Source organism: Neopelma chrysocephalum, unplaced genomic scaffold, assembly GCF_003984885.1.
Source record: "Neopelma chrysocephalum unplaced genomic scaffold, ASM398488v2 Primary Assembly neopelma1_87, whole genome shotgun sequence".
Lineage (NCBI taxonomy): Eukaryota > Metazoa > Chordata > Aves > Passeriformes > Pipridae > Neopelma > Neopelma chrysocephalum.
The window spans coordinates 2405134-2430281 of NW_020897749.1; positions in this window are offsets into that span (position 1 = coordinate 2405134).

Below are 25148 nucleotides of genomic sequence, written 5' to 3' on the forward strand. Positions count from 1 at the left end.
GTTACTCCCATACGTGTGTTCTGAAACCTTCTACCTCTAAGTGGGAAATGTGAGGTAGTTTTAATATGAAATTTGATTATAATTACCTTCTCAGAATGTGTAAATAAAAGGCAGTCAGAGAAATTTGATCTCCTGCAGTTCTCCAAATGGTTACAGTTATATTGATGTCATTGTATTAAACAGAGAATCATAATAGATGCAATAGGGGCATAGATGCTACAATATTTTACCAAGAAATTTATGGCAGACAGGAATCTTTTGCATTAACAAGTTTGAGTCCCTGGATAATACAGGCAGCCATAATATGCAAATTATTTCAGATAACTTACTTAAAAAACCACAGTTAAATTCCTGTATGTGCAAGAAAGACCACACATCACAAATTAACAAATACCCCTTTGTTGTAAGATTTGTTTAGTGGTGATCCAGGCTTTATCTGCAGAGCTACAAAATGTTTACTCTGAGGTTTCTAGTTCATAAATCCTTCGTTGTATGCAAGCTTAATGACAGCCAGCCTTGCCAAAGCTTACATTTATTTTCCATTTTGAAAAATTGGTCATGACAATACTACTTTGTTCTGAGACATCAAGTTTCCCTTCCTGCATTGTGCATTCTCCTGATTGCAGAAATGGTAGTTTTCAATACTTCATCAACATAGAATTTTTAAGGCTCTATTCTGTAAAAGAAGTCTTTTGACACACTCCTAATGAGGGAGTACCTGAGAGGTCCTATGATTTCAGGCTGTTACCTCCAGAATAAAGTACTACTCACTTAGATAAAGGGTATCAGACCTAAATAATTAACTGTGCTAAGTAGGGAAAACAACTGCATGATGCCCTTGGAACTCCCTTGTCTTCAAACAATGGTAAAGATGCAGGAGAACACGAAAGGCATTCAAACCTTGAGTGACTTCTAAAAGTTCCCTTCACTGGCTTTTCTGGTCATCTTCTCCTGATGTTTAGTGTACATGTTTAAAGTGCTGGTTGCTTTTTATTTGTACCCTTCTTTCTGTTCGGGTTTTCTGCATAATTTCTTTCATGGCTCAGGCAGGCCCTCCTGTGCATGTAGGAGTTTCATCACTAGGATGTTACACCTCTGTTTGGAAAAGTAAAAACACCTATACTCACACAGAGTCAGTTGGTGTCAACAAACTCCTTAGTTAGTTGTAAATTAGGGATTAATATGACTGGTGTTTAGAAGAGTGTCAACACAGGAAAGTAATTTTCGTATTTGTGATACTCTAATTTTTTAGCCCATATAATTGCATTCCTTGGGTTGTCTTCGTGTCATTCTTCTTTCCCTGGCTTTACTGTTTGTTCTGACTGGCTTTTTTCATCACAATGCTCTTTAAACATCCCTCTGTAATGAGTCTGTACATGTAACTGCAATCAATCCTCTGCTAGATACTCACCAGACTAAGGATCCTTGATGCTATAGGCCAGCAAATAAATCCCCTTTTCCTCTGATTGTAGAACACTTGAAGGAAAAAAAAAAACCAGTATTGGTAAGAACACTAAATCCTACCGATTTCTAAGACCTCTAATTCCCTTTAATTTGTTTGGGACAAATAATTACTTCACCATGTATCTTAAAAGGACTGTTCCATCAGGTAGTATTGACTAGAGTAGCTGTGTGTCTGACTGGATTGTTTACAGACGGTGCTCTTTAACATGATTATTGTTAAGAAGCAAATTTAGGTTAGGATTTGTGTGTGTGTTATCAGCGTCGTATGTTTTGGAAGCTGAGCATGGTCCATGAGGTTTCTCAGACAGATCAGCTTGCTGAGACATCCCTCTTGACTGGAAGAAAAGATGTCTTATTACTTTCAGCACTGAGCAGATTTAGTATAATCAACCCACTTTTAGCAACAATAATTTGTAGGTGTTGTATACCAATAACATCCTTAGATGTAGGCTAAATCCTGTTCTATCCATCTGTTATACTGCTAATATTTAGGGTGGGAAGAGGGGGGAGGAAAAACCTGATATTTTTGTAGGAAAATAAATATAGTTGGAAAAGAGTCCCATCGAATTAAAGAAAATTATGAAAGAAAAGCAGGTGTTCCAACACTGGGGAGTGTCTACATTCTGAAAAGAGAAGCCTTGACAGACAGGGCAGAGAAAGATTTTAGCTGATTGCATTTAATACATATATCCTTGATGTGGTCCATGAGTTGATCACATGACTCTGATTTATTACATAAATACACTTGCAAGGAAGTGAAGATGGAAAACATGGAAAAGTCCTGATGTACGACTTGTTCAAAAACAGACCTGCTCTTGTTCAAACCATACTTTAGCTTCTGCATTGTGCAGATCACAGCAGTTGGATATCACAGAAATAATTAAGACTGATAGGGGTAATATTCAAATTATAATACATATCAAATTATTGAAGAGCTCCTTTAATGAAGAGTGAGCAGTCTGAGAAAGAGAGTGTTTGTTACATTCACACATAATGCTGCAATTGGTTACTGCAGAAATTGTTTTATGCTGTCCATCAGCTCTGTTACAGTGTTCATTAGAGATGTTGTACTGAGTATTTCACTTTTTGGTGGGTCATTTGCCTGTGAGAAAAACATAATTGTATGACTCCAAAGCAGGATCTTTCTTGCCATCTTACCCTCTTGTCTGCTGTCACTGCATCCTTATTCCCAGCCCTAGAGTGGCAGATTGCTTAGGTGGGAGCCAGCCTGGCACAGGTGGCAGCTTGGAAATTTCACAGTGTTTATCAAAAAGGGAAGAAGAACCATTGATCTCGTCGTAACAGATTCATTAGATAACTTCTTTTTCAGCAAAGTTGGTAAATTCATTCCCATTTGTGTGGATCTTTGCCAAAACAGGCTTACACTGTTGTAAAGTTGGCAAATTCCCCCTTCCTTAAACGTTTGACATTTTTCAAACTGTTATACCACTAACTGGTAGTGAGAGAGAATGCAGTTCTGCTGAGATAGCAGATATGCACATACAAAGGCCTGTAAGGAATTTGAATTTAAAACAGAAAGTGAAAATAGAATTTCTCTTACTGGAAGGAAATACAATTGTCTTGTTCATTCCTTTAGTATGAATTGTGTCCTGATTACTGTTCCAGTCAGTCTGCTCCTCTCTTCTGTCCTATAGCACCATTAAAAATTATTGTAGTTGCAGCTGGTGTCTGTAAGTTTATGAAAATATTCTGCCAAATGAAGTTTGCTCACAAGTATTTCCTTGATTTCACCCAAAACCTTTGACCCATCCTAAGTTCAGACAGTATTGCAGAATGGTTTTTGAACAGATAACATACAGTCAATATACAATTTTTCTGTGAGAATTTTAAACAAGATCTTGGGTTAAAAATCTGTGGTTAAAAAAAATTTGATAGGATTCCTTGCATTTCCTTGCAGAAATTTCAGTGCAGAACTCTATGGTGTTCAGAAAACTCTATTACTCCGTTACAGAGTATAAGGCAGGCTTCTACTCTTTTCAAAAGCAGAGCTATGTCAGATAAGCTAGATATTACTCCAAAGGCCTGTCTCCTGTCATTTGTGTCAAGCCACTTGTTGGTTTCTCAAAAAATCAAGATGTTTTGGATTTTATAATTCCTTAGTCATCAGTAGACTCAAAGAAAGACTGTCTGGAAAAGGAAGCACATTGCTGTTGACACAGTTGTCCAATTGAATGCTTTTGTAAAAATCTGCCCCAGGCTTTATGACCAGCAAGGACCCTGGAAAGAGCAGACTTGAAAACACCAAGGACATTTAAGGGAAGAAAAGACAAGATTGAGAATATGACCATACTATAAAATAGTGTTGCGATCTTTGTGAACATGTACAAAGGATGTAGAAGTTATTCTTCATTTATTAACCTTCCCAGAGTTCCAGTTCATCACTCCACTGCCACGAGAACACAGCCTAGAAAACCAAACTGTAGTTTTGATACAATCTAGTGTGAAGAAATGCTGAAAAATTCAGAAAGAAGAGTAAGACCCTGGCTGTGCTGAAGTAAATTCCTACTTTCTGAGAAGGGATGCCAGAAAAAAAAAGGAGTTGCCTTTACCTGCAATGATACCAGGAAAAAAGAGCAGGATATCTCTAGAAACTGAGGGTCAAGCTTTTCCCAAAATATGAACATGAGATTCATAAACAAGCAGAAATGATCTCAGAGAGGGAAAGCTTATGGTTTTGGTTGGTGCACTAAGCTAAGCAATAGGAATAGGGAATTAAAACATATGAGGTAGTGACAGTGGAAGGAAAAGCACTGATCAGCAAGAAAATAAAGAAGATAATTTATTTTGTTTTGGATGGTCAAAACCTCTCGCAGTCTCTGAAGGCAGCTGAGTATGATAATAATGCAAGACCACAAGCTTATGCTTTTAAATTGTTTTGCACCTGCTCTTTATTGGACATGCAAGAAAAGGTTCATTTTGAAGCCACCTCCAAAGTTCTGTGGTTTTATTCCTTTTATGGTTCAAAACATGCATTGTTATAGGAACATCAAATGGAAGTTTTTACTTCCTCTCCTCCCATCTGATCAAGGACCCATAAACCCAAGCCTATGTTAAGTTGCTATAGTTTTTGATATTTATCATATCCTTATTTCACTGACTCAAGCAAGTGTGTATATTTTTCATCTGTCAGTTTGCCACCATAAGTCAGTGCTATAGTGACAACGAGATGTTAGAAAATCATTTGGCTTTCACATTCTACAATTTAAAGCTGTAGATGAATGGAGTAAATCATGTATATCTTCTTTAAAATACTTCCAGTAATCTGTTCTTAAAATCAAAACCAAATTCTTACTCTACCAGAGAGGTGCATACGTCCCTGATATTTTGCTTGCATCAGCAAATTTAAACGTGCATTTTGCAACTTCTATGCTCTTAAGGTGCATTTTCTCACTTCAAAATGTGCATGCATTCCTCTGTCTAAAAGAGGAAAAAGGAGAACAAAAATTCATGTTATAATTAAAGTTCAGTGATCAGTTGATCATGTATCCTTAACTTATGTTACTGTGCTTTTTTCCTCCTCTTGATAATAGTGTTGAGACTACAAAAAACTGAATTTTTCATCGCCCACTTTTGCCCACTTATCGCAGAACTTTCATTTTCTCTCCATAAGTAGTTTATTATTATCATTTACTTTACAAATAGCCTCTTCTGTTGTTTGGGCATGCTGCCTTTCCCCCCCATTATTTTCAGAGGTCTCTGTGGCCTATAAACTTGGAGGAACCTACTCCATGCTTTGAAAAAACATCTGTTATGAATAACTTATTTACTGAATATGGCAGGGGAGGTAGCTCCCAGATTCTAGAAGATAATCCAGAGTATCTAGAAAATACCACCAGGGTAGTATTCCTGTATTTGCGGATTTTGGTCCATTAGTATTGGTATTCTTTCCCAGATGTGGAGAAAACTGTAAAAAAATTGAGGTTTGCATAGCGTATCAGCTGCAAGGTAACCATGACACTAATTTTTTCACCACAGAAATCACAAATAATGAAATTAGCTAAACAGTTCCTAAATTACCAATTAAATGGCTAATAAATGAATATGAGTCAGGTACTCAGTCTTTATTTCTGAGTTTTCCATATCCTTCAGTGTGTTACATTTGCACACTGCATGAATCTGACGACTTCTGGAAAGGGAACTAGGACTGTAGGAAGGAAGAAGTTGGAAGAGGAGCAAAAGAGGGAAATATTTGTCGTCTTCCCTAACAATGAAAAGCATCAGAGTCAAGAGGGATACAATACAACAACTTGTTGCTCATGTGAAATCAGTGACAGCTGCTGGACAGGGTAGTTGATATTGATAACACTGTTCCCTGGGAACTCTGTTAATAATTTAATGGCTGGATTTTCAGCAAAATTTTTTAATTGCCTACTCCATTCCACTGGGAGATCATTAAAATAGGCATTTTGCAATGGTGAAAGCTAAAATAAAGTTCTAAAAAGCTTGTCCTCTGCCAGAGTAGAAATGGACAGGATCTTACCCCATCAAAATTAACAAGGACTGAAAGTGAAAGCTGCTTATGACCAGGAGGTACCAAAACAGTAGATAAAAGTCTCCACTTCCTAAGTGCTACTGAATTATTTCTATTTGGTGTCACAAACATACCAGATTTTAGCTTGGATTCCAGAGAAAAAAAGGATCCTGAGTTGTTCTTGTGTCCTTTGATAGCACATTGTAAAGACCTGATGAAGTTCTCTGTAGTGCAACTCCTCTGTACCTTAGAGGGGGTTCTACATTTTAGGTTTGTTCAGCTTCCCTAAAGCCAAAGTTCACTTTAAAATATTCTCTAACTTGGTAGGAATCCAGTGAGCCGAAATTTAAAAGGGCCTTCAGTAACACACGACAAGGCAGTAACATGAGTTCTTAAATCAGAATCATTAGGGCTCCTAGTTTTCTTAGAAGTTTAACCTCCCCTGAATCCCTCCTACAATTTTATGAGGTCTTCTTTTAGGCACCTCCAGTTCCTCAGAGATGTTAGAAGCCACTGTAATGTGGTTCTCCTGTGATTATATGAACCTGCTCATCCCAGAGTCCATATTCTGTTCCTTCACCAGGACTTCAGAATGTAAACCGTTCCCTTTCTGACAGGCAAGCCAGTGCTCTCCATTTCTTGAATTTGAAGTCTTTCCTTCCTGTCTTCCTTATTTATCCTCACACTCCTTCTGTTCCACAGTGCTTTTTCTGTCTCTTCATGTTTCATCTTTCCTCCCCCCCAAATGTCTTGTTATAAAGCATATGCAGTCAGTGGTTCAGGGTCTAGTGTGAAGAAGTATCTTGTTGAACCCCTCCATCCTCACCTTCAACCCCAACTCCTTGATGTGTCCTCACCCAGTATCCTCCTACTTGCAAGAAATGACAGTTTTGTTGAATCTTTGGGAACAAACAAATAGTTTCTCTTCATGTGGCATGCATTTCAATTAATAAGGTTGTTAAACAGTTATTTTAGGTTATGACCAACAAATAGCAAACAAAATAAACCCCAAGTAGCCTGTATAATATAACATCAAGAATCAACCAGATTTTTCAAGGGTGAAAATGCAATTCCACAAGAATCTGGTGTTGATGAACCTGAAGCTTTGTCAACACAATACATGCAGACAAACTACATATTTTATGTTGTTTGTGAAGTTTACCACTACTCCATGGGCATAAAAGTGCACCCTCAAATAAGCACATTCAGTCCATATTTAATTTCTATTTTATTAAAGCACTGTTGGGGTGTATGTTTTTATGTGGGGCTTTTATGTGGAAAGGTAATGACAGTGAAGGGATAAACATCGGTTCTACTATATTGTCCTAAAAAAAAATAAAAATTGAAGAGGGCTTTTCATTTGGTTGTTTTTTTTGGTTTGTTTGTTTTTTTAAAGGGGCTACCATTGAGCTCTTGAAATATATGGTCTTTGAAGATCAAATATCTACTCATCTACTTTTCAATGGAAGATTAATTGGAAAATCTACAAAGAACATTCTGGTCATCATTAGGTATTTCCTTGACTTTTGCACTGTGAAGATTAAAAAAAAAGAAATTAATTCCTGTATTGTAGTGTTCCAAGACACATGTTTTCCATAAATATCCATACAAATATCTGTATATTGTCTGTTAGGTGGGTTTAGATTAATTCTTTCCTTTCACAGATTTGTGAAAAGCCTAGTCACTGTGAGAGCAGATACTGAATTTCAGGAAATAAGGAGCAGGCTTCAGAGTCTGCACCACTCCTTTGCCAGGTGGTAGAGCAGCTTGTTGCAGCAGTTAAAAGTCAGAGCCATATGGCTCTGATCCACTGCAACTGCTACAATGGAATGAAAAGTTTGGAAAACAGAAAAAAAAAGATGAATGAATGAGTGAAGAAATAGTCAGTTACTTTGACAAATGTGACAAGGGCTGCTCCGAAAAACAAAATAGTCTCAATCTGTAGAGTTTGATAAGTATCTGCTTTGAAGAGAATAAACATACAGTCTCTTCCAGCTCCAATAAGACATTTAGGCAGATGGACCCTTATGCCTGTGTGACTTCTCATCAGAATTGATGGATATATAAGCTTAGAGGTTTACATGGCCTGATATTCCAGTTTTGGAGGATAGGGATTAACCCAGCGTGGAATGTGTGGAGGATATGGTCAGATTCTGGCCTTGGCAGATGTAATGGTGGATAAGGGAACTGAACAAGCTGATCAACTCATATGTGCTGGCTGGATTTGAGGCGAGTCAGCACAGTTATGCAGATTACACCAAATGAAGGGCTAGCCCAAATCCAGCATTTGTATTAGAATTTCATAGATGGATACAGTTTAATATTAGTATCCTCCTTCTTCCCACCTCCCCAAAGCTTTTACAGTTAACAACTGACAGTAGAGTGTCTCTGCACCGTTCTTGCACCACTACAACAGTTTTTTGAAAGTCTTAGAAAATAGCTTAAGAGTGTTTTGCTTCTTGGATTTATATTAGGAAGGATATAGTCTCCTTGACAAAATGGCAAGTAAGGCTAAAACATTATATAAAGAAAACACTGAAAATTGTCAAAAGTACAGACTGACATGATGGTAAATTTTCCCCTGCAAGCACACACTGCATAGTGCTATGCACAGTAGCTGTCCTTGTACAAGGCAGAATTCATAACTTCATTGTTTTTCCAGAGGTAAAATCTGATAAACCTCTGATGTATTTCCTTTTGGAAGAGTTTATTTCTGATTTTACAAAAGAATTTCACTGTAGAAAGACAATTTTAGACATTGAATGCTGCGTGTTTGGCTCAAAAACCTAGTTTCAAAAAAGCTCAGTCTTGCCAAAACTTGCATGCTCAAATAAAGTTGAGCCCAGATTTTCAGGTTGCATGCTGGATCTGTAACTGCAGCTAAGGAGCTAGACAATTCTTGCACAATAATTCATGCTTGCAAGCATTTTTACCACCAGCAGAGCATTCATAGGAAACATTTGTTGGTGTCCTGGCTGCTTCTGGAAATTCTCAGCCGCAGGAGTATGTTATTCCATATGGCTGTGGTCATATTCTCACCTCAAAGACAGGAATCATGCTACACATTCTTCATTTTTATGGCTTTGTCTGTGGCTCTTTTAACCTTGCAGTACTCTTTCCAATGCCTTTGGGGAAACCTGGATTAAGATGGTCCTGGATACAGATATTTTTTGCCTAGTGAACAAGATTTGGTCATTTTTGGGTTATCAGAATTTTTTCTTCTAAACCGACAGATGTGAAAATGTGTCAGAGAACAGTTTGTGGTATTGCAGAGATATTTGAAACAAAAAGCTCATGGCTACATTTGAAGCAACTGAGAAATCTTGTAAGTGAAAATATTCAGCACTGCTGTCTTAAAAATTTACAGGAAGAGGGATTTTGTATTTTATAGAAATATATTTTGCAAACACCTGGAAACAACATCAAACATTCCAAGTTCCGAGCTCAGGAAAGTGTTGGTCTCCACTGGATTTTATTGTAGTTCCACAGTCATACAAAATTTGTAATTTTACGTCAAAGTTCCCTGACTCTTGAAGAATTCTCCCTCTTCATAGGAAAAAAACCCCAAAAATCCAAGATGAAGAAATGTATAAAATGAAATGGTTCCACCCACTTGTGGAAAAGACCAGCATTCCCACATATGCTATTCCTTCTCCACTATGGTCCACAAGTGGCAGATTTTTAAGTTTTAATCAAATTTAAGTGTAAATATGGGTAACAAAAAACCCACAAGTAATCCAGAATTACGCTAATCATGATTTTTCCAAGGTCATAATCTTGTTAACATTAACTCATTAACATTTTGTTCATTGGACAATTGTAGCTTTAAATTTGTGGTTCATACTTTGGTTCAAAGCTTGTACCACATTAAGTAGGGTGAGAGTTCAGTAATTTTAATTAGAAAAAATTGAAATCAAACCTCCTCTACCCAAGTATAAACATGCTGATTCAACAGGTTTCTCAGTTTTGATTTTATATTTGCATAATGTGATTGCAAGAAAACAGTGTTTTTTATCTATCACAAAAATGCTACAATCAGTGTTTTCAAAAATGCATCATCTAGCTATTGGGCCAACATGAGAAAATTTGGATTTTTAGGTACAAAGGCATTGGAAAGGAAAAGTGATAATATGCCAATGATACAATCACTATATTGACCCTATTGGAAATCTCAGACACAGGAGTAGTTTTGCTCAAATAAGTTAATCAAAATATGAAGGCCTACTTTTTTGAGAAAGGATAGCCACTGGAAGGTGTTTGGTGAAACAGGTTATTTGGGATCTAAAAGTTGGGGAATATCTAAACCTCTGATCTTTCTAATACTTATCTAGGGACCATGGATCAAAAAGTTTGCACTGAATACCCCAGGTACTCTCAGATGTTAAAATTATACATGGTACCAAAAGAGATAAAAATAATTCATTTTAATAATACTTCTTTTTTTTTCAAATGCCACCTGCTATCAATTTTAGGCTGCTTGCATGTCCAGCATTAACATATAATAATGCAAATGGTACATTTAAATTTTCTGTTAAGTGTACCAAAAACTTCCCCAGTTTTCTATGTGTTCTTTTAGGAGCTGAGTTCTGCTTCTCCATATAAAGATTAAATGAGAAAGTATACCTTGAAACAGTTTTAATGTGCTTTGCCTTAGCAATATTTATCTTGATATCGCTATTATTATGCAATGCTTAATCCTTTAGTGCAGTGCAACAATTCAGTAGTCAAAAGAAAGGGAAGTGGGGAAGTGTTATCCTGTTGCTATTGTTAGAGAAATAACATTCATCTTCAACAGATGATGATTGCTGGAATAAATGACCTGTGCCTAATGTTTTAATATTCAAGACAGAATAAACTGGTGAAATGTGAAGGGTACCACAACAACATTAGTGTGTTATCCAAAATGTAATTTAAGAGTGAGTTCGTCCACTTAATATTTTATTAAAAATATTTTATGGCATGTAAGAGAAAGAATATTTGCTTTATTCTTAGATTTATACAAGCCTTTTCTCTTCCTCCTGAGGTCAGCTGCCTGATTAAATAAATGTACTTTTATAAAGCAAGGTGGCAGCAAGAAACTTCTGACAGAAAAAAAAAAAAGGTCTAAGATGCTCATTTTTCATGAGTGCAGCAAAAAGATGAGATGCTAACCATGACCATGCTGTGCCTTTGCTCCTTCTTTCTACATATTGTTTGTACCCACCCTCACCCAACCGCACTTATTGTCTCAGTTTGTGTTAAAATCAGTGATTTTGTGAAAACTCATCAGTGATTCGTACTGAAGTGTTTTAGCTCAGGTGCTGAAGAAAACCTCATGGTTAATGCAGCTTCCAATAACTCTTTCATCCTGTGCAAGACTTAAATCATGTGTGTCTGGGGATGTATTTGTAGAGGGTAGTTTGAATCATCTCCTATGTCCATCTGATGTGTGTAGTCTCTTTTTAAATAAAGTAATTTTTATCTCTGCTGTTCTTGCTGGAAACAGAAGTCTCCGATGGTGTCATTCACTTTTGCAAGAATGTAGATTTTTCTTTTAACTGTGGATACCAGCCTATAGGAATTACTTTCCTTGGTATATTTGCCTTTGTAAAAAATAATATAGAAGCAAAAAACATCTAGGAAACATCCTGAGAATAAGATCTCTCTACCTGTGACTGCTAGAGGAGAACTAAGCAGTTTCTAAAATAAAAATCAATAGAAAAGCTGTCAGGCACTGGCAACTTATTTACAGGAAAAAAATTATGCCTTTCCAAATATCTTTAGTCTTAACTTGGTTTATACAGGTGGACTTTTGCTTTAATCTGTTTTAGGAAAGTTAATCTCCTTTAAAATTTTTTGGTTTTTTGTTAATTGTGTCTTCAATGAAGGTACCAGTTTTTACACGTATCAAGAATTTTCTAAAAATCCGATTTTTTAATGGCATTTTAAATCTTTCAGGGTTTTTTTTCCTGCATTTTTGGGTTTTTTTTTCACATGGAGCAAATAGTGTATTATCTACTTTGTCTGTCCTGTAACCGAGCTCTTTAAACTGTTTCATTATGTTTCACTCTTACCTGAAACTAATGCATCTGGGATCCCGTCTTGAGACCTGGAGGACTAATAGCTCTTAGATGATTCTGAAAATCTTCTTTTAAATTATAAGACCTTGTCTAGACTAGGATTACTGGTATAAATGTGTTTGTTGGCTAATTCTGATGAGTCATTTCATGTCAGTTTAGATAAGGGGGTTTTGTGCTTGGTAATATTTTCCTGTACTTTTTTTTAAGAGTTGTGGATTTGATCCTCCTTTTTTTTCTAATTTATTCTATTTTATTTTGGTTTGGTTTTTTTTAGTATGTGCAACTATCTATGTGAAATATGGCCATATATGCAATTTCTACTTGTTCATATGTATCACCTATTTTGCACAAATATATGAACTAGCTGCAAGGGGATGGGTAATTAAATCCCTTGTGTTCCTGTGTGTATGTGTAGAACATAAGTAATTGATCTCTTAATAAAAGACCAATAGAATAGGGAAATTTGGCACTTCAATCCTGTTTTAATAGAAAAGAGACCGTGATTCGAGGAGGAAAAGTCTTCAGAATATTTGGGAAAAAAAATTGTATATAAGTAGAAATAGTAAAATCACACAAATATAAATGACAATATTACAAAAGTAGAAATTGTAATATTACCAGAGTCATTTTGATGGAGTACAGTATTCAATTAACTAAGAGTTCTACTATTAGTAATAATGAAAATGTGTATTTCAAGGATACAAAAATAATGTTGATGTTATGATAAGAATAAACCATATTTTCAAAATTCTGACTGGGGGCTTGGATTCCTAAAGAATTACCAAATTCCAATTCAACTCGACAAAGGAAGAAGGGAAGACAGGAAGAAGAGACAATTGACAAATGTCTGGACAGAAATCTCTGTGCCTTGACACATAAACACAAGATTAGATACTGCTGTAACAGCATTTTGTGCTACACTTTTACAAATAAACACAAAAATCTTTGAGCTATCTTTTTGTTTGCATTACATACACTTACCCTTAGACCAGAAGATCTGAACCATAAAATTAGTGACACTAGCAAACAAGGCATGTCTGAGGGGAGGGAAAGTGGACAGGAGGGGAAGAAGTTCAGTGGGGTTACTGAGAAGTAAAATGACTCCTCTTTGTAGCTCCTACACATGACACAGAACACTGGGAACTGTGTCCTCAGATCATTTCTTGTCTGGTAAGAGCTGGTGGGTATGCAAGAGGCTGGGTGTGACACCTTCAGATCCATTGCATTTTCATATAGAGTACAGCTATTATTATTATTATTATTGACACTCCTGGACCACTGATATCCCTAGAGAACAGTGTTCATAACCTGACAAGCCTGGCTTGACAGAACAGAGCTGTCCTGGTTAGTCTGCCCCAAAGTGCACAGTCCAGGGCACTGAGCCATCCAGTGCACGCCAGCCCTGCCAGCTCTGTGCCACCAGAGGAAATATCAAACTGGGAGAACAAAAGGCCTGGCACAAGGCAGGGAATTTCTCTTTAGGGGACTGCAGAGTCCATTCATTATTACCTGTAGCTTTAACCAAACAGCTTTTCTACAGATCTTTTAAAAGTGGCTGAACACACTGTTTTTAATAATCCTGCCTAAGGAGTACACCTGCTGATGACATACAGAGGTGAAAAGCCCACTAATGCCACAAAAGAAATTTAATTTAAAAAATTAATTTGAAATTTGAAAGTATAAAGGCTTTCACTTCACTTTCCTTTCATTATTTATTTTGTAGTCAAATAGAAGTTGCCAGGGAACACTCTGCCAGGATCAAACGTGAATCCACTCTGTCTCCTTTTGGAAGCAAACACAAAACCTTGCTACTGCAAGCACTGTCACTTGCTTCGACCTGCAAATTTCAAGTAATCTTCCTTGCCTTTGCCCACCAAATAAATTAACTAAATTAAAAAAAAAAAAGTCTCAAGCAAAAGCCTTCTCTTACATTTGAATTGGGAAAAGCCAGACTGAAATCCAGTAGTGTTTCAGCAGTTCCTTTTACGTGGAAGGCATCTGGCTACTTCTGGGATAGTGACACCGGGAATTTTTGTGTGACATTTGTGTTCTTTTTGAGCCATTCTTTTCTACTGACTAAATTTGTATATGCAGAAACTATCAGAATATGAATTCTGAAATTGCCCATTGCAGTTGCATGCAAAAAAAGCAAATTTTCAGAAGTCTGATGTAGGAGTTGGATATCTGTGCTTTTTTCCTGATATAATCATAATTATTTTGTGTAAGTGCTGGATGATAACATAATGAAGACATTGACATTGGGAATAATACTCTGGTATTACTTTCAGAGTTTTGTCTTGTATAAACTCCTTGAATTCCGGTCCTTGGAGGTAGCATGCTCTTACATAGAAAAGCACATATTTTTGTCTAACAATATTAACTCCGCCACAGTGTCAGAACAACTTTGCAGTGCTCTACAAAGAGGCAGAGTTGACAAAGGATAAAAGTAAAGTTAGGTCATCCAGGAAATGGACTAATTCAGTATTGCTTTTGTCAGTTTATTTTTGACAGAGATCCTTTCGAAAGTATCTGAATTCCTCTCTGTTGGATATCTGTCAGAAAAGAAAGGAAGTTATTATAAAACAAATCCCTCAAGCTGAGATGAATCTTTCCTGCTTTTTGATACAGCTGTAATCCTATAATTCTGCACAAACCGGTATTAGGATAGCAATAATGCAAAATACAATATATCGCAGCCGATTTCTTGGAATATGATAAAGAATGACTACTTCAGATGAGTACTCTATCATAAGGAACATCTGAGTGTGTTGCAAGATTAACTCAGGAAACAGTGAAAAGTATTACCCAAGTGGCATTGGCTTCCACGCCACAGAATGTGCTCATGATTCTCTGCCTGTACCCAAGGCCAAAGACAAGGGGCAGAGCCCCTTGCAGTGGCCATTGATGGTTTTCAGGGGATATTGAGTCAGACAAGTTCACTGGGTACAGGGACACTGCAGTTGTGCAGGTTGCAGTACGTGAGACTTTTCTACCTCAGGATTCAATTTGACAAGTGCTTCACTGAGATTTATTTAGTAATAATTTTCTCTCCTTTGAATGAGTATGCTGTCTCTTCCAGAAGAGCTGGGAGCTACAACCTAACCCAAATTATCTTAATCAAGGAATCTCTCTACCATGCCTATGACTGAACTCTTTAATAAGGAAGAGAAGGCTGAGAATGGGAGATAAGACTGCATATTGGATGAGATGAATCTGAGGGGACCCAGAAGGGTTTCATTACCAAACTCTTTAGCATGCCTTTGCTGCAGTGACAGCTGCTTATAGAGTAAAAGGCAATGAAGTTTTGATTATTGCCAACAAGGAACTTTGTGCCACCACAGCTAATTCTCCAAGTACCCAGTGTTGTCTGAGAAGTTTTGGAGCAGGCTGGGAGCAGCTTTATTGCTCTGCTGATACAACCTGAAATTGGAAGCTGTGATTTGCCACGTGTGTGACAGGAGTGAGGTGCACACCATTTCCTCTTCCCCCGATCTGTTCCTATCCTCTCATATCCAGGTATCTGCTGGAAAGAAACCCTAGGGTGCAAGAACAGATCATTCAGACCAAGCTGGTAACCCTCAGACCACATCTCACCAAATCTATAATTTAGGAGCAGTTGATAAACTGTGTGGACAATACTACGACTTTAATCAAGCCTGTGTTCTGTTGGAGCCCTAATAAAGAGTATCTGTTGGCCAGGTTTGGCTTTTCCTACTTGAATATTACATGAACCTAAAGAAGGTATAAAGAAGTAAACATCTTGATGAAAAGGGGCAAGTGTTGTAGCAACAACTATAAACAGATGTTTGCTTGCTTGCTTTCTTTGTTTGTTTAAATAAACTGTATCTTTTCACTGATGCCACAATCAATTTTCACTTCTTTCTTTAAATATCCCTTACTTTTGCATATAGATTTATTTTTCATTTAATATTCAAGCTTTCTTAGTACCTGCATAATCTGAAATGCCTGCCTCTGTGAAGGAACATAACTGAAAATTGGAGCATTGCTGCATTTTCATTCTAATTGAAAATAAATACATAAAGCTGCCAGTTGTGCTATGTCTTTTGCCTGATGAAAGGTCATTCGTAATCTTTTTTATAGTTAATGGAATGCACCATTGTGATTATACTGAAATCTGAATGCCTTCGGAAAGTTTGAAAACTAAACAATTGTGTGCGAGATAACAGAGAAAAATAATTTCCTTTGAAGAATGACCTTTCAAAAGTGACTAGTCCACATCTTTTCAGTGATGCCAACATGTCAGCTTCACATTGTGTACAAACCCCTCTGTCTCTGCCATATGCAAATATAGTCACTGAAATGGTAAAATAACACTACATATCGTAATATTTATTTTTTCACAAATGTTCATCAGATAATAGCTTTTAAGCATCTTTGAATACAGAACACTGTAGGGGCTGTCAGCTTAGCCAGTTGATTTTGTTTACAAAATGTCAGCATTTCCTTTTTTTCTGAAAAGGACAGATGATAGTGTCTTCTGAAGAAGGGAACCTCAGACCAACTCTCAATTTACGCCATCAGCAGTGACCTCTACTGTCTTACTCACACTAACAGCAGTAACAAGAGGGAATTGTCGCATACATGGGAATAGAAAAAAGGTACAAGAATGTCAAGATAATGAGATAAGATTATACTATATCCATTATAACTTTCTAATAAAAGGTTGTGCTATATTTATTCGTGCAATTTCTTCAGAAACCCTCAAATTCAATTTTGAACGAATTACGGTAAAACTGGGGATGTGCAACCTTAAGGCCTTTCTTTCAGATGAATGATTTATGGTCACTAAAGCTTATGGTTAGCAACGAGAAAAATGGGAAAGAAAAATACTTGAGAAAATATTTATAAATCCTATTAAGACTAATCAGATCCTTTCCATTCCATAGCTAATTTTTAAAAGGTACTAAATAAATTTTATTTTCAGAACACAGCCTGCTTCGCAGAATTATTTGCATATGATAAAAAGAAAATAGGAAAAAAAGCATAGATTCCTATTCAGAAAAGCATTTCTGTGGCTTTTGAGCAAAACAGTTAAAAACACATGCTGTTACTGGACCATTTATGACATTGGAATGTATGTCCAAAGTGATGACAAGAATTACATGGCTAGGTCCAATAACCTTATGCCACATTCTGACTATACTTACATCCTTCTAGCTTTCATTTTCTATTTCACCCTATTGATGCTGTATTTTTTTGTCCATCATAGACTCAGGGATACAAGTCTCTGTTTTTCGGACTTGTGTGCCCATGAAATGTCATCTAAATAGAGGTAATGCAGCCTTGAAGGACAAAAAATTCATATTGAGCCATTGAAACACAAGCATTGACAAGCTCTATGTACTAAAGCTACTTCATGGATTAAAAAAAAAGCCTAAATGCACACACTGCATTGAAATAGCACTTTTTTGTGAATAATGTTTTGTATATTGATGCAATGTATCAGGCGTTAGGTGATCGAGGTGTTACAGACTGAACATGCCTTCTGGAACCACATTGTTCTGAGATTCCATGCACTTAGGATTTATGTGCAGAGTAATCAGTTTATATCACCCAAATTTTAACCAATTGCTGGGTGACAGGTGATCTGTAGGACTGCTTTTGACTTTAATTATGTCATATAACGACCTATAACTTTTTTCATCTGATGCATTATGATAATGTAGAACACGGGCTTCTTCCATCTCAACAACATCTCTTCAGTACATGTAATCCTTTCTAAGATTTTTAAATAGAAGGCAAAGGATGCTGTGTCATATTTTTCATCCCCATTATGTTTCATAGAGTGATAGGAGAATCCAGCTGCATGCTTTCTTGTTTGAGAAAGGGAAGATTATCTATTTACTTGGATTCCTTTTGTATACCAACTCTTTTTGTCGACTGCTCCTTCTAGCAGCAGCAGTTCTTTTCCTTTGTTTGTAACACGGAAGCATGAGTCACATTTTAGGGACATCAGCATTATTTTCACACATTTAATTATATTATATGCATGTCTACCCATTCATATTTTATTTCAATAACTTTCAATCTCCTATCCAAGCCCAAAAGAATAGTTGTCATAATATTTGACTTCCTGTGATTCTAGTCTCAACATCTACAGGGACAAAGGTACATCCTAATAATCTATTATAATTGGTCCCTTTGCACAATTAATAAGTCAAGTCTTATCAATCTGTTTGTGTAACAAGTGCTGCAGATACTATACAGAGAAAAATCTTAACTGTCAGAGAAACTCTGAAGCCAAGTAAGAAGAGTGACTGTGCTGGTTTTGGCTCAGGTGATTTTCTTCACAGTGCCTGGTGTGGGGCTGTGTTTTGGACTCGTGCTGGAAACATTGTTGTCAACTGAGCCGTATTTTCCTTCCTGCTGAGCAGGGCTTGCACAGAGCCGACGCCTCTTCTGCTTCTCACACCACCACGCCAGTCAGTGGGCTGGGGGGCCACAAGGAATTGGGGGGGGACACACCCAGGAAAACTGATCCCCACCGATCCCAGGGATGCCCCCTACCATGTGGCACCACGCTTAACATATAAAACTGGGGGAAGAAGAAGGAAGGAGAGGATGTTCAGAGTGATGACATTTGTCTTCCAAAGTCACTGTTAGACGTGATGGGGCACTGCTTTCCTGGAGGTGGCTGAATGCCTGCCTCTCCATGGGAAGCAGTGAATTAACTCCTTGTTTTGCTTTCCTTGTGTGTGTGGCTTTTGCTTTCTGTATTAAGCTGTCTTTATCTCAACCCACGAGTTTTCTCAGTTTTACCCTGCTGATTCCCTCTCCCGTGCCACTGGGGTGGAGAAGGGAGTGAGCAGCTGTGTGGGGCTTAGTTGTCAGCTGGGGTTAAACCACAACAATTGCTTGTGATTTGAGATTTTTCCTCATGGCTTTTGAGGTGAGATCCCATTCACAGATCCGTATTTGACAGGGAATTGATTGGGTGAGCCATCAGCTGCTGTACATAATGAAAACAACTGTTAGGGCTTATCAGAAGCAAGAGAGTAGTTTTGGAAGCCTAAGCTACTTGGCTGCTTTGCATGGTAAGTAGTCAGTGAAAGTAGCAGCCATGAATATATCAGAAAACCTCTCACTACCATACATCCAGGATGACTGCTTCCAACGTGAGAGCGCATCGGTGGCTCCAGCGTTTCTTGATAAAATACACTCTGAGGGCGGCCACTGCAATGGGATGTAAGACACAGCCATCCTGAGGTACTTGAGACAGTCTAGGTTTAAGCTGAATATCAGGCACGTGAAGGAGACGTGGGCAGCTTTATTATTGCCTAGTGGTACTGAGGTGCTCCTCAGCTGGGCAGAGAAAGTGGGGGAACTGTCAGTGTGTCCTGCAGGGGAGACAGGAGGCTTGCTTAAGTTTTCCTCCCTCCTTTTCCACCACTCAGGATGGATGGACAGAAGAGGTTTATCCACACCAATTACAGACATTATCCTTCCCTTCTGGTCTACTTCCAGGATAACGCCTTCAAGAGCCAGTTAAGGCCCTCTCATTTGTTCTCTGCTGCTGAACAGCTGCTTGTCAGATGCAGAAGTTGACCTTTCTTAGGCACTTCCTGAGAAAAACCCCATCAAGGTATTAATATATCAAGTGAAGTTTAGAAGAACTGTATAAATTAGGTGAGAAGAATCTTCCACAATGACTGAAAGAGTGGTAGAACTGCAACTGCCTCTTTCAATTCTACCCCTGAACTTTCATCTGAAGATGATGCATTTCTGAACGTTGTCACTGCTGAAGGTTTTCCAGTTCTGAAAAGAGCTTTTTTTTATGGCATTGAAAGAAGTGTGACCAGCAGGTCCAGGCAAGAGACTCTGTCACTCTGCTCTGCTCTCAGGAGTAGTTCACTGGGAGTGCTGTGTCCAGCTCTGGTGTCCTCAGCACAGGAAGGACTTGAACCTGTTGTAGTGAGTTCAGAGGAGGCCATGGTGATCAGAGGGCTGGAGGACCTCTTCTATTAGGAAAGGCTGAGAGAATTGGGGTTGTTCATTGTGGAGAAGAGAAGGCTCCAGAGAGACCTTATGTCAGCATTTCAGTACCTAAAGGGGCTACCAGAGAGCTGCAGAGGGACTTTATGTAAGGACATGTAGTGACAGGACAAAGAGGGAATGGCTTTAAACTGAGGGAGGGCAGGTTTAGTTTAGGTCTAAGGAAGAAATTCTTTCCTGTGACAGTGGTGAGGCATTGGAACAGGTTACCCAGGTAAGCTGTGAAAGTTCCATCCCTGGAAACACTGAAGGCCAAGTTGGAGAGAGCTCTGAGCAGCCTGGGCTAGGGAAAGGTGTCCCTGTCTGTGCCAGGGGGGCTGGAACTGGATGATTTTTAAGGTCCTTTCCAACCCAAGCCATTCTATCACTCTGTGACTCTGCAGGCAGGCTGGAACTGGATTGTAGCATTTCTAAGGGTTAAATACTTGAGGATAGCTTTTGGGAAGGAGGAGGAACACAAGTGAAACCAAAAGAATTATGCAAAAACCAAAAACTCCCATATCCAAATTTTGTAGTTTGTTTTTTGTCCTTTTTATTGCCAAGGACATTAAGCAGGACAGACACTTAGGAGTTCTTATCCTGCTGTTTTGTTCTGGAATTCATGATCTTTCCTTGGATCATCCTAGTAATTATCACAGTATCTATTTGTTCATTTGTCAGATCAGTTAATGAATGAAACATCACTTTCAGGAGACTGACCTTAGTGAAAGAAAGAAGCAGGTCTTCCAAATGTTTGTTAATAAAACTAACTTTAAAAAAAAAGGTAATGAATGCTTCACTTGGAAGAACATATTGATTTATGTATCTTTTAAATTACTGACTATCTACTGGGTTATGGAAGAAGTGTAAGCATGATAATATCAAATAAAATATGATTTCTGAACAGATATCACTCTGATTTATGTTTGCAGTATCTTTATTTAGAGTGTTGGTTGTTTTTCACATCTGAGATGCTTGTGTAATACCTGAATGTGGAATCCATTTTGGAATCAACAACAGCGAATGACGTAAGGTTTCCTTCCTGATGAGCTAACCTGACTCTTATCATGTGCATATAGAGGACAAGTTAGTCAAGCAAGATGAAAAAACGTGAATGCATTTAAAGTGACATAGAAACAGGCAGAAATTGAATCTCTTGATTCCCGTTCTAGCACATTAGAAAATTACCATCTGAATATTTAATACTCTGTGCTTGGGATTTACAGCAACTTGTGGGCTAAACATCTGGAACAATTTATGTTTCAAACTTAGGCTACTGACATAGCAAAGCAATTGAATCCTTACCTTGTTTCTAAGGGACAAAATAAGGTGATTTTAATTCTATAGTATACAATACATCATTAAGCAGGACTGATCATTCAATTCAGAAGGATACAGATTTTTCCAGTGCATTAGAACTAATTTGATCACACAAATAGATAAGCTACATACAGGAGCTAATAATATGTTTGCTAAAATATTTATGGAGTTAAATTATTCCATAAATTGAACTGTAGTTCACTGAGATAGTTTCATTTTAATATTAATATGGACAAACTATGTCACAGATGCTAAAAATGTTGAACTTCAAACACATTTCTCGATCATTCTGATTTATATGAGTGCTTTTTGGTTTAGGGCATGTTCAGTGAAAGATAAAAGGAAAGACATCTTGATATATCTTAAGGTGATAGGTGAACAAAGTGAAGGCCTATATAGAAATAGGTCACAAACTCTCACTTGCATATAATAAATATTTTAATTCAGGTTACTGTAAAATGCTGTTTGCAGTAAATTTGCAGAGAAGTAGTTCAGAGTAAAATAGCTTTAAAATAGGAAATCAAAATTATATTTTCTGGCAGTTTTATTTGAAAGAAGTGTTTATCATTTTAAATCAAAATGAATTCATTTCTTACAAATCATATAGTGGATGTAAAACCATTCCTCTAACATGTGATCAACCCACACATACTTTAGTTTGTCATTCTTCCCTTTCTTCCTGCAGGTGTTGTTAAAAAAATGCAAAAGCCTCCACTTGCCAAAATGCATGTGTACTTAGCTATTTACAGCTTTAAATGAGAAAATAAGCCTTCTTAGAATTCTGAAAATGTTGAATTTGTTTTTCCCAGCTGGAGAGTGGGGTTTGCTTCATTTTTACAAATATGTCTGTGTCAGAATGTTCTTGAGCTTTATGCCAGGAAACTGTGCTGCATGTTATGGAGTTCAGAGGAGGGAAAGAGGACTCTCTCTGCCTTTGGCAACTGCTACATCCACCTGATGATTAAAATAGACTTGGTGATTTTCTAATATGATTGTTCCTGTGAAGCAAAATGTTTGATTAGGCAGTGGATTTTGAGATTTCTCCATGCCTTTTTTTTTTTTTTACTATGTATCTCCAACAGTTGCATATAAAAGGTGACCTTCCCTCTGAAATATTCCTGCATTATACTCCAGGGGTTGTTAAATGAATTCATATTGGTTCAAGACCATCATGCATAGAGAAAATGAGAATTTTTTTCTATAAATCAAGTATTTGGGCTGTTTTTTTTTTTTTTTTAGAATGTTGTGTATGTGTCCCAATAAAAATGAGATTCAGAAAATGAGGATATATTAAAGAATCTGACTGTCTCAGTGTCCACCTTTATTCTCATTGCTTTCCTTTCAGTATGCAAATATCTTAATAGGGAGTCATGATGAAAGTCAAAAAATGCAGTTACAATTACTTTTTCCATCCTCAGTTACTGGCCTTCTTTATCCCACTCTATTCCCATACATACTTGCTATACTTTATTTTGCATTTTTGAAAAGATCAGTCCTCAGGTCTATGAGACAGGCTTTGCTCTTGAGATATGCATGATCTGACATAATCTCAAGAGGTATACCCTTACCTGTGCTGATATGAGGTAAATAAATTAATATGGAAAACTGTGATTTAATCTCTTCAGTGAAAACCATATTGATATAATCCTCTTTCTTTGCTTGTTGTGGCTTTTCTATAGTATAAGAACATTTTAAAATTCTGAATATAAACTCCTGTGAAATACATCATGTATCTTTTAAGAGCTTTTAAATAATGATAAACAAATTTAGTGAGCTCACCTTCCCTGTACCAATAGAACTTTAATAACACTATGAATTCACTAATAGTAAATACAACACATGAATAACATTTCTAAATTATTTTCCTTACCATTTACAAAAAATCTAGACAATCTTAAAAAACAATGTTGGCCATTTAGCAATTAAAGGCATATTTAGACATAAAGATATATAAACATAGATACTCCTTTCATCAACTTTTTTTTTGCTTTTACTAACCCATTTTTTTCGTTTAATTTCTCCTGTGATTTCCTCATTTGTGAGTCTCTGTATATAAGAACTAAGACAACAGAAGTTGTACATTTTGGTGTTGCAGGAATACAGTTCAACCTACTGTTTGTGCACCTAAGACAAAGTCCAATGTCCACAAAAGGGAGGAGGCTCTTGCCATTGGAGACCTGCAGATGGAAGAGGCAACACACTTTCTGCCACTCCGATAACAATTAACTTTTCACACTTTTCAGATCAACAGTGCCCTATCACTTCTGAACAACAGCAGTTTTCGGGTGTCCTTGAAATTTTAATGCCAAAACCTGGCATTTGGTCGTCTTTCTCTATGCTGCGATGGATCAGTAAAATGATATATCCTATGCATATTTAGCCATCAGGATGAACTTTATTATATAATTATATTGTTATTTATATCACTGTCATTATAACTATTAAGGTCTCTCCCAAGCTTGTAAATCCTAAAGTTGTCAAATTGGTTATCACCTGATTTCTCTCCAGGCGGAATTATGTGAGACCCTGAGTCAGTCCCACAGCTGACGGCTGCAGGATGGGGGGATTTCCCCTCACGCTGCTGCAGGAGCAGCTGCTCCTCCCTCTTTCACAGGGTGTGATTCTGCCCCTTTTTAGGTTCTACTCAAGATCATCTCAAAAAGATTGATTGCACTAACCCAGCAGAAAAGCACCCGAAATAGTGTTGTGGAGAGGCCTGATGCACGTTACAGCTAAAGCAAGGTAAACAGAGACAGCATGCAGCGGGGAGCAGTGACAAGGTGTTAGATTGGCTCAAGCTGTCTTGTGTAATTTTGTTTTTTGAAAGTGAAGTGGCACAGCTTTTGTAGCTTGGGTATGAAAAGTAGTGTTAGTTGTGGTCGGTGTTTTTCTTGTTTGAGTTTTGGTGTTTTTTTTTTTCCCCCTGAACTGCATGTTAGTGCTAGTGCTTATCATCCTTGCTGGTTTTGCTGGGATAGAGTTCATTTTCTTCACAGTAGCTAGTGTGGAGCTGTGCTTTGGATTTGTGCTGGAAACAGCATGGATAATTCAGGGATGTTTTTGTTACTACTGGGCAGCACTTACACAGAGCCAAGGCCTTTTCTACCTCTCACACCACCACACCTGGAGGGCACAGGGATTTGGGAGGGGACAGAGCTGGGACAGCTGACGCCAACTGACCCAAGGGATATCCCAGATCATATGGCATTGTACTCAGTGTGTAGAGCTGGGAGGAGAAGCAGGAAGCAGGGGGAAGGCTCAGAATGACGGTGTTTGTCTTCCCAAGTCACCATTACACGTGATGGAATCCGGCTCTCCTGGAACTGCCGAACCCCTGCCCGCCCGTGGGAGGTGGTGAATGAATTCCTTCTTTTGCTTTGTGCTGTCTTTATCTCAAACCACAATTTTTCTCATTTTAACTCTTCTGATTCTTTCCCCCATCCCACCAGGGAGGAGTGAGGGTGCAGCTGGGTGGGTCTCCGTTGCTGGCTGGGGTTAATCCATGACATCATCCATTCAGAAAGCTTTGACACCATTCAGAGACCCTGGAATTTGTTTGAAAAGAGTTACTAAAATGTTAATGAGTTGAGTGGTTTTTTGTGTTTTGTTTTTTTTGTTTGTTTGTTTTCTTTTCTTTTTTTTAATAATGTGATTTTACAACTCCTGTTAATACTTAACGTAAGTTGGTGAAGGCTTTGAAAAAGGTATGTCTGGTTCTGTCCCAATTCCACTGTAAAATGAATTACCAGTGATTAAAGAGTTGCTGAATATTTTTTAAAATTTTACTAGAAAATTGGCTATTTAACCTTTTTGAACAGTGC